Genomic DNA, 10,438 nt, shown 5'->3' with positions numbered 1-10,438 from the left:
GCGCTGCGGCGGCAGCCGTGCCCCGCAGCCTCCGCAGGGGCGCGCCGGGCCGCGCTGCGCCCGCGCCCGCGCTGCGCTCGCTGCCGGCCGCGCCGCCGCCGCATCCCGGCTCCGCTGGCGGCTGCCGGCGCGGGGACATGCGCAGTGCCCGCGCTGCGCTCCGCGGCCGCGCTCCGGCCCCTCCGCCGCCTCCCCCGACCCTCCCGCCGGGCGGAGGAGGGGGAGGGAGAGAGGGGGAGGAGGAGGAGGAGGAGGCGGGTAGGGAGAGAAAAGGAGAGAAGAGAGACGAGAGACGCGCCGCAAGTTGGCTCTCCTCCCTCGCTCCCTGGCCGCGCCGCTGCCCGGCCCCTGCGGGCTGCGCTCCGCGGGAGGCGGCATCCAGGGACGCACCGCTCCGCGGGGCCGGCGCCTCCCGGTGAGTTGGGGGCGGTGCGCGAAGTTGCCGTGTCTGTGTCCGGGGGTGCTGGTGCAGTCGCCGCGGGGGCCGGCGGCGGGGCCGCCGCAGGGCTGCCCCTGCCCGGCCGCGGTCCGCGCTGCGGGCGCTGCTGCGGGCGGCGGCAGCGGCAGGAGCGGGCACAGGTGCGGGCACGGCCCCGGCCGGGTCAGCCGTGCGCATCTCCGCGGCGCGGGGTTACCGCGCCTCCCCGCTGCCACGAGCCAGCCCCGTAACCCTATTTCCATTGCAATCCTATTACGCAGTGACAGGCTCCACTTTGTTTCGCTGTGGCATCTGCTCTTGGGCTTGGAAAGTCTTTAGGAGGACGGGGTCGCTGGGGCGAGCGGGGTCTGCTCCTCGAACAGAGCTGCCAGCGCAGATTGTCCCTAACGCGTCGTGTGCCCGGTGTGCTGCGCGCAGCTCTCGGCTCTCGGTGCTCCGGAGAGGGAAAGGAGAAACTGACCCACGGTCACGCCTGAAAGTTGTGCAGCTTGAGATGCGACGGCAGCTAATGGGCCAATTAGCTAAATAAACAAACATTGTGATTTATAGGTGTCTGAACTATAGCGCTTTGAACGATAGAGCTCTTTAACCTTTCTTTCTAGTCTATCCTTCAGAGATTTAGTTTTAAGGAGAGTAACATATCGTCTGTGGTGCTGAATACACGAATTTATTACATCTGTGAAAGGAACGGCCTTTGAAATAATACTAAGCCATTAAGCAATAAATGCAGAAAAAGAGTGAGACAGAGAAAGAGTGAAGGAAAAAATCTCGGTAGAAAATATTTCTCCCCTTCCTAGCAGCCTAGGAAGCCTAGCAGCTGTGCTTGATTAACTTTTATCCAGAGTTCTCATTTTATGAAATTCAACTTCAAAAACACAAGCGCGCTGTGTGAAACCAGAGGTAAATCCTCCTTAGTCCTCTCAAAGTCTGTCTGTGTTGCAAATAAATGATGATTGGAGCAGCATCTGTTAAGAGAATTTGTAGAAGCAAACACTGCTAAAGATACCCAGTAGGTAAATGGAAGTACATTGTTATTGCATTTGTTTCTCTTAGGCAATACAGAACAAGATATTTCAAATTCCAGGGGGTTTTATTTTACATCTTTAAAATTTTTTCAGCTGCACAGCTTCATTATTGCAAAAGTGCCTCCTCTAATTGGAAAAGTGATTAATTCAGTCCTTAGCTTTTTTATCAAAGGCCAGCTTCTGCAGTCTGTGGGGCATCTCCTGTAAGGGGTGAGTATCTTCTGCACTCATTGAAAAAGAAAATAGTACAGCATGTGTAACACCATGCAAACCTGAAATACCAGAGCAATTCTATATTTAACCAGTTTTTCAACACAGATTTTTATTAACATAAAATTAATATTCAGGTCAGCAAATGGGACCTGCAACTTCCAAGAGGCAACACATTGCTCATTTGAGTAAAGGTTGTGGGATATGACAGTCATCAAACTCACCCATCTTTTGTTTGGTTCCTTTTATGAGGTGTTATTTTATGAGGAAAAGAAACTGGTAATGCATTGTGTTTTAAGATACAGTGCTCCTCATAAGCCTCATTGCCAGGCATTTGAAAGTGGCTTTGGATCATGTATTGTGTACAAATTACTACTACTAGATAACTTAAGTTCTGAATTTATTCTACTATTAAAGTTATATTGATCAGAAAGTGACGACTGGATTCCAAGTCCTAAATAAGGATGATCTGAGAGGTAATTTATATTTTAGAGAGCACTGAGGAGTCCACAAGAAAAGCTATCAAGTTTTTCTTGCTGGACATGTAGTGGCATTTAGTTTAAGGAACCCTCTTTCCTGGTGCACTAGCAACTTAATTGACATATAAAGGAATTAAATGAGTTTATCAGCTCATTGATGCCCATGGTGAAGTGCTATAGAGTTCAATGGCTGGAACAGGACAGTTATTTTGCTTCCAGTAAGGATAGGGCTAGAGAATTGAGGGGCTTTTTCAAAGTAGTTCCAAACCCGTATAGTTTGTAACTCTAAAATATAATGCAAGAATAAAATCAATAGACCAAGAAGACTCAAAACCATGTGTCAATTAAAACAATAAATCATTCAAATAACATTACCCATGCCCCTACAGCAATGCCTCTGCTTCCGGGTCTCGAGAATGGGGCGGGTTTCAGGCAGAGGATGCGAGGGTAGCTCAGCCCTGGAGTGGCAGTGGGGAGGGGCAGGTGTCCTGTAGTGTGGTGGTTGTGCTGGGGCTGGGAGGGAGCCCAGGCAGGCTGAAGGGGTGCAGAGGGCTGCCACTCACCCTTATCCCCAGGCTGCTAAGCTGAGATGGGGACTGGCTCCCTCCCATATTCGAGGGTTTGCTGGATGTGTGGCAACTGCTGGCCCAGCCCTGCATGGAGCCAGCAGGGGAGAGGTGCTGAATGAGGCCCAGGTTGCACAGCTGTAGCTCACAGGCAGGCTGCCCTGGCTGCTTGCTGCCCATCCCAGCATTGCAGGGATGCCATCAGTGCTGCTACTGCCTTATACTGTGTATAATAATGCCAAAAGAATTCCAGTGAGGGAAGAAACTCAAGTTTCTTCCATGGGAAAATGGTCCATTTGTAAATTTTTATATGATTAGATACTGCTTTCATGGAGTGAAACATGGAAAGGTGAGCAGTGTATACTCATTTGTGCAATATTATGAGAAGTAAACTCTAAATTTTGAAATCACTATGCAGTCATATGAGCTCATGGAGGACCTGTGAGAGCTGCAACACAGATGAGAAAGCTGAATCCTGATTTGGCTGCCAATTTACTGCAGATAGTTGAGATGTCCTTGGTTGCTGTTCCCCCATCTCTATCCTGGTACCCATCAATGCTCTGAATTGCTGCACTGTGCCAGAGGTTCTCCATCAGTCACTCCTTCCCCCTGGTCCCTCACCTCCCAAAATCCCAATGTGCCATGCCAGCAGTGGTGCCCTGCTTGTGAACTGGGGTGAGTGGCAGCCTGCAGGTGTTCAGTGACTCCTTCAAGGCCCCAGACTGCAAACCCCTCTGCAGTTTCATTCTGCTTCTCTTCTGTGGTGAAGCAGTTTTTTTTGGCAACCCTCAGTTACCTGGGCAGGGGTGGGCAAGCTGCAGGTGGTGGGACCTCCAAAGCTTGCTCTTGAGAAGGTGCACCAAGTGCAGCTGTGAGGTGGATTCGAGTGACAGGAGGTGTGCCTTTGCTTCATGGATGTGATATAACCCAGTTTTAATTAAAGCAGCCACAGCAGATTATTAGGGCAGATAAATACTGCCTTGTTACAGCCCTCTTGGGTCATATGTAAGCAGTATTTGTTTTAGAAAGGATGAATGAATAGTCAGTGTGAAGGATAAAGATCAGCATTGTTAATCACTCTGGAAGTCTTCCGTGGGAAAGTGTAAACTCATGAGGAAAGATAGTGCTCATAAATGTCATTTAAATATTTAAATAACTTGAGGATAAAATTTTGATAATAAAGGCATGCAAGTACCAAGTTGTGTTTGGGTTCCTGTCAAAGATAACTGGGACTTGTACAGTTGACTTCGATCATTGATTGGCTGTGCTTCTACTTCATACTTTGCCAACAGGAATGAAGAGCTCATCTTCAGTGCCACCTGTGGGGAAAAAAAAGACCTAATTTTTTCTTGTCAAAGTGCAGAGAAAAACTTATATACTTGGGAGGCTACATTTGCTTAAGATCTTGAGCTTCAGGAGGGGTTAACACTTCCCTTGTGTTCGTGGGTAAGCAGTGTGCTAGATGCCTTTACTGGGGCTTGAGTCAGGGACACTGAGTATCCAGCTGCAGTTTGTTGCTGTTGATAATCTGCAGGGTGAGAAGAATGACTCCAGGTGGGAGTCCACCCCCATTAATAAGCAGAAATTGTGCATCTACTGTTCCTTGATTTTGTAATTCTCACTAAAGTTTCTTTTGCCCTTTCATACCTCTAAGAATGCCTTACAAGTGTTGAAAAAAAAAAAAAAGCCTGTGTGCTTTCATGTAAATGCAATGAGGATGAGCCTTTGAAAATACATCTAGCTGATGTTGATGAATAAACAAACTTGGCCAGGGTAAATCTTTTCATCTAACTTCAAGAGCCACGCTGTAATGAAGTAAATATAGATGTACTTAATGGGCTTCTTTCATCCAAATATATATCAAACCCTTTAAAGTAATGCAAACAAATCTAAAATGGATTTCTAAGTGGCTTTTTATTTTTTGTTTTCTTAATATTGGAGCAGTTTAGTCTACCCAGGTTAGGCCAGGAGTGGAGCTTGCTCCTGGAGCTGTGCAGATGCTGAGGTGAACGCTGGCCTGAAGGGGAGGGGGCAGCAGGAATGTGAGAGCCCCAGCTCTTCTCCTGGGGAGTTGTGCAGCAAAGGCAGGAGGTGCTCATTCCATGACTAGTTTAAAATGTATTATTTGATGAGTGTCTCCCCAGGCATTTCCCTTTGGAAGGCAGCTTGCAGACCTGGCTCCAAGAGGACCTGCCGGGCCTGCTGTCTGTTCCCCTTGTCTGTGCTCAGCCCAGGCTGCACCAAGAGCTCCCCAAGCTCAGGATGCCTGGCTGCTTTCCCCCAGGGCCACCTGGGCATGGCGTGCCACTGCTTGGCCAGGTGCAAGGCTGACTGCAGGGTTGCTCTGCAGGACACATCCTGGAGTGCCCCAGGTGGGGTCCTGGCTCGGAGTACCTGAGCTGGGTGTTAAAGGTGGCCTCGGAGCCATCAGGATACCTGCCATAGACACAGTAAGTGACGTGGTGACTTTGCAGCATCCTGTTGGTTGGAAACTGTGGGAAATGAGTTCAAAGCACAGTTCTGCAGATCTGGGCATTCACTGCATGGCAATGGATTGGGTTTCATTTCAAGTCTTGCAGGATGACTGTTTTTAATGATAGCATTTGTAAGCAGATTAATGACTTTTTGTGCAAAGCATGTCTTGTACCTAAAACTGTTTGGTTTCATTGCCCTTGATTGTAGAGTGTGTAATGTTTGCCTTTCCCTTATAGAAAGAGTTTTCAGATCTTCTCTTTAAAAAGCACAGTTGTAAAACAATTTTACTTTAAAAGCATGTCCTTGATTCAAACCCTGCTCTGGAGAAAAAGACCTTTGCGTGGTCTTACCTTTTCTTAATAAGAAAACTTCAGATCCATTTAATCCATTTGTGGAGTAAAATCCCATTCACAGCTGGACAATATTAGAATTTGAGTATTAGACTACTTAGACAACTGCATCAGCATAATTACAGAAATTCTTCAGGATAAGATTTTTCTTTGCTGAGATCTTGATGAATGGGAAATACTGTAAGGAATGATTTCTATGACTCTTAGAGGACTTTTTTGAAAGAGATCTAAATCTAGGAGACCATTGTACTTTGAAAAACATAATGGTGATTTACTGATGTCCAGACTGAACTCACTTCGAGGTTTGACACCTCGAATGATCAGACCAGTCCAGTTTAGCTCGCATCTGGTTGTATTAGGCTGTGTGTACAGAAGTGAAATGTATTAAAAACTGCTCAGCCTCAGATGTGTTCATCTGGAGATTTGCTCATAAATAATTGATAACCCTCGGAAACAAAATCTCTTCATTACTCCGTGGATTGCTCACCTCTTCCCTCCCGCGCTCATTGTTCTCGCAGGCGGGGGAAGAAGGAGGCGCTGCTTTCATGAAGGTGCACGTCAGCCTCTGCTGCTCCTTCCAAAGGTCATCCAGGTGAACGGTGGCAGTGAAATGCTTGACAAAGATGAACATTTTATAGAGATATGGGGCATTCCAGTGGTTTAGAGGAACCACTAAGCTGCTGTATTTAAGACTTTGCATCCTAGCATAGTAGCAGCACGTATGTTGAATTACTGTCAATGAAATGTTTGCATCTAGTGTGCTGCAGGACAGGACATCAAATTAAGGGTTGTTTTCTGTGCAGTACCAATTCTAGCTTAATATTTGGGATTGGTCTTTCATAATTTTCCTGCTAAGGATACCATTAAGTGTCCTTGCTCAGACTGTTTGCTGCAAATGGGACAAGTCTTGGTGAGCAGTGCTTTCTCATTGGAGCCAGAGTGAGTTCCCATTTACCACACATTGATGCACACTGATGAATTGCCTTTTCTGCAAAAAAAAGAACCATTCTTTGTCCACTGACCTAAAGTCTGAGTTGATCTAACAAAATCTTGGTTTAATGGAAAAAGGGTCTTAATGTAAGTTCAGTTCATCTTTTGGATGATTGCTTCAGAGTTATTAACCAGATCCTATAAGTCTTTAAAGGTGCTAATACTTGCTTGCATTTAATAGCCCTGACTATTGCTAATGTACAGGAAATTATCAAATCACATAATTGAGAGAGAACCCTAACAAATCTTAAAGCCATTTTAATGTGAGGTTTCAGATGTTACTCTTTTTAGTTGAAAGGTGAATGCTATAAAGGCTTTGTCAGACTGCTGTTTCTAGATGACAGCACTTTCTATGGACTGACTGGAAGTCCTAGGGTGCTGATCCAAGCTTTCAGCTTCAGGATTCATAGCTCAAACTCTTTGTTTTTCACTTGGCAAAAGCATATGTCTGTGGTGGTGGCTGGATTTATGTCTTCCAAAGAAATATTGGATCAATCAAAGAAAATGAAAACGATTTTCTGAAATGGTAATCACATTCTAGCTGGTACTGGAAAGAACAGAGCCTTTGCTCCTTCTCTAAACCACAAGATTAAGCTTGCTTATAAAGGATTAACAGAGCTCTCTTCTGTTAATTCGTAGTGGTGTAGTCGGAGTGCTCGATTCTACATCAGTGGAAAATCCATTATCAATCAATGGGAGTTTTGCAGCTGAAGCCAAAGGGATTAGAGGCTCATCGTTCAGAAGTGACTGAAGGAGAGAAAGCCCTGGATATGCTTGTTGCCACACAGCTGTGAGCCACTGCTGGGGTGTGCCCACAAAAAATGGCAAAGGAGAGTGCTCAGTTGCCTCAGGTGGGTGATTTCCAGGGACTGTGAAGGGGCTCTGCCACGGGACAGGGCTGCAGAGGAAGCTTACCTGGGGCGCTGCCAATAGTGGCTGTTCCAATTGGAAAAGGCAGAGAAGGGTAACCTGAAGCCTTCTTCTAGGGCTCGTGCTGTGGTTGGGGGAGAGTTAATGAGGACATCAGTGAGAGTAGGAGTTAAGGGCCATGGAAAAGGGGTTCAGGTTTGGGCATAAGGGGTGCCGAGGAGCACTGGTACCTACGCCACACTCTGACACCTGCCGCTGCTCAGGCTGCCACCCAGGCACACTGGGTTAGGAGACTGGAGTGTGAGGGAGAGACAGGAAGACATAGCTGATGAGGTTACTAAAGAATTTGCCACTGATGCTGCTGTGGGTGATTTCCCGACAAACTGCACTGTCTCCAGAAGTTTATTCCTTCAATGAATTACAGCTACTTTTCCTTCTAGCAGAGTGCATAGACCAACATTCAGACTCCTAGAGCCTGAAAACTAGAACACCTGTGGTTGCAGACTTCCTTTAGTTTGTAATATTTACCAAGCACATTCCATAATATAGTTTTACTTTCTTTTGAAATGCTATTGGAGAGCTTAGCTTAAAAATAGCTCTGATCCTGAGCCTAGCTGTGTGGAAAAGCACAGTTTCCGTGGCCTCTACTGCAACATTTGGTAGTTGCTTTTCCACAAATGAAAGCTAATGCTTAAAAAAAATAAAAAGTATTCAGATTAAAAATTACAGAGTAAAAAATTAGTTTTTTACAACAACTTGGTAAATGTACGTGTATTGTTTTGATCTGTTATAATAGGCAAGGTTGTGTCATTTAGTTTGGCAATTACAGAGGTGAAATTAGTTTCCCTTTACTCTTGTTAAATGCAAAATAATTGAACACACGGCATGGAAGGTTGGGGCTCTCATGTTTGTAGCTTCATCATTTATTAATCTAACACATTAAATGAGAGGCTTTATAGATTTGCTAGCCTAAGGAAAAAGCAGAATAAAATGCAGGAAGGCTAAAGTGGATGTGTATGTATTCTGTCTCGCACTTTGATGTGCTGTCAAATATTGCCTGATTTTTTGCACACTTTGTAAGAAAGGACACTGCTTTGCCCCCAGAAGGGTAAATCGCGACCTTGTGTTTAAATAATCTGAATAAGCTCATATTTGTGTAGGCAAACTCACTTGTGCAATTCCCTAAACACTCTACATATTGAACTGTAATGTTGTAATCAGACCAGCAAAATAAACTACAAATGAGAACCGTGTAAAAAGGTGTATTTTGAACTATCTTGGACATCTTAATTGGCTCCCCTAGTTATAGGAGGGGCTGTCCCTTCCCCTACCTCAGCCTTTTTAGGAGATGGTGTTGGCAGCAGTGCAATAACAGCTCTGTGGGGGCAGATGTGCTCTTCTTTCCTACCTTCATGTAGCTGGAGGGGATTTGAAAATTGGTTATTTCTCTCTGTCTCTGAAGCTCCAAGTAGCCCTGACACTGCCAGCCATGGATTAGTGAAATAAATCCCTCATGTTTGTACTGAAGTGGAAAGCATAAAGAGCATTTCCTGCCTTTTTTCCCCCTTTTTAATGTGTCATTTGCTGGCTGGCACAGTGACCTCCATTTCGTGACTTGTGAAGTGACTTGTCACAGAGCATTTCTCTGTGGGTTAATTAATCACTCAAGGGAGCAGCAGTATGTGACATTATGCATGTGGACCTGAGGTAAACAGTTATCCATGGACCACCTATACTGAATGTGTACTTCAAATATTATCTGTTAATGCACTTTCATTTTTCTAATATGATTTTCTTTCCCTTCTGTTTTATCTGTTTTCTTAACTATGACCCTGGTAATCAAAAGGGGTGCAAATATCTAGTAATCTTTTGTTGCTTATCAGTATAACTGAATTTGGAAGAAAATATTCTTGGGAATTTAGCATGTGAAATTTGCCAGTTCATTGAGAAATGGTTTTATGCTAGTGATGTAGAGGTACAGCAGTTTGGTTTTCCAGAGTATCTTGGACAGTTTGTCAAGTCTTTTAAATTGTTCCAGTCAATTATATTGACTGAAGTGCAAGAAAGAATTAATTCGTTTTTTTCAATTCTCAAAGATTAAATTTCATACTCTTGATTTACATTTTGGTATCAATTATATATTTTCATTTGTGTGAGTGAGCCCTGAAGCTCTTATTCATTTGTGGCTCCATCTTTAATTTTGCTTGACAAGTCCATCTCATTCCTAGAAATCTAATATACAAGGAATTGATTAACATTAACAGTCAGATGAACAATAGGGGAGGAGGTGATATCTGGGTCTGGTGTGGGGCCCAACCAGTTATGCTGATTTAATGGATACTGGTTTCCAGGTGATCCTGTTACTCTCCTCAACAGGTTTGGTTAAAACCACCCCTGAAGAAGAGCTTGAGAAAGCAAGAAAGCAAACTAGAAGCAAAGGATTGGTTTTCCACCAAAACAGGAAGCCATTATTATGAGGCATAATTAGCTATATTATTTACTTGTCAAAGCAGGCAGCCAGCAAATAACTCAGCACTTCTGTGTTTCATGTTTACTCAGCACTCAGGCATAGCATGTACGAGTAACATGGTGCTGTTGGTTCTCAACAGGCACATCAACAGCTGGTCTGGGAAGAGAAGCCCAGTCTGTGAAGTGGGTGATGGAACTTCCAAACTCCTGTAGGGATGGCCCCAGGAGCTGGTTGTAGCTACCCTGAGACATCAAAGCCCTGGAGATTTGGACCTCAGGTTGGCAGTCTGGGAACCTGGAAATCCTTAGTTGGTTTTTTGTCACTTTTTGCTTCTCCCAGCTGTGGAAATTGCTGAAATATTAGTTCTTGGACAGTGGTGAAATTAGCACAAGTTGTTAAGTTTTAATCACCAGTAAATGTTTTATTCAAGAAACACAGTAAACAAGAAAACTTGTTTTCCTTTGGTTTTCTAAGCTAGCCAAAAATTACACATTGCAGTGGTGTGATTCCCTGAGAAGCAGAATTTCAAAGTCTTGGCAGTTTCCATGTTCCATCCAGCATTAT

General features: G+C 44.8%; 1 protein-coding gene across 6 annotated transcripts in view; it reads left to right on the top strand.

Annotated features, from left to right (window-relative positions):
* Positions 1-263: 263 nt before the first annotated feature.
* Positions 264-10,438, top strand: part of PAG1 (phosphoprotein membrane anchor with glycosphingolipid microdomains 1) — a 103,416-nt gene continuing 93,241 nt past the window's right edge. For all 6 annotated transcript variants that reach the window (XM_085572289.1, XM_021550560.4, XM_085572288.1 and 3 more), the window contains exon 1: positions 264-415. The gene's annotated coding sequence lies outside the window, so the exon portion shown is untranslated. The remainder of the gene's footprint in view (positions 416-10,438) is intronic.

Source organism: Lonchura striata, chromosome 2, assembly GCF_050655825.1.
Source record: "Lonchura striata isolate lonStrDom1 chromosome 2, ASM5065582v1, whole genome shotgun sequence".
Taxonomy (NCBI): domain Eukaryota; kingdom Metazoa; phylum Chordata; class Aves; order Passeriformes; family Estrildidae; genus Lonchura; species Lonchura striata.
The sequence above is the reverse complement of the archived record's forward strand: the minus strand, read 5'-3'. Positions and strand labels throughout refer to the sequence as shown.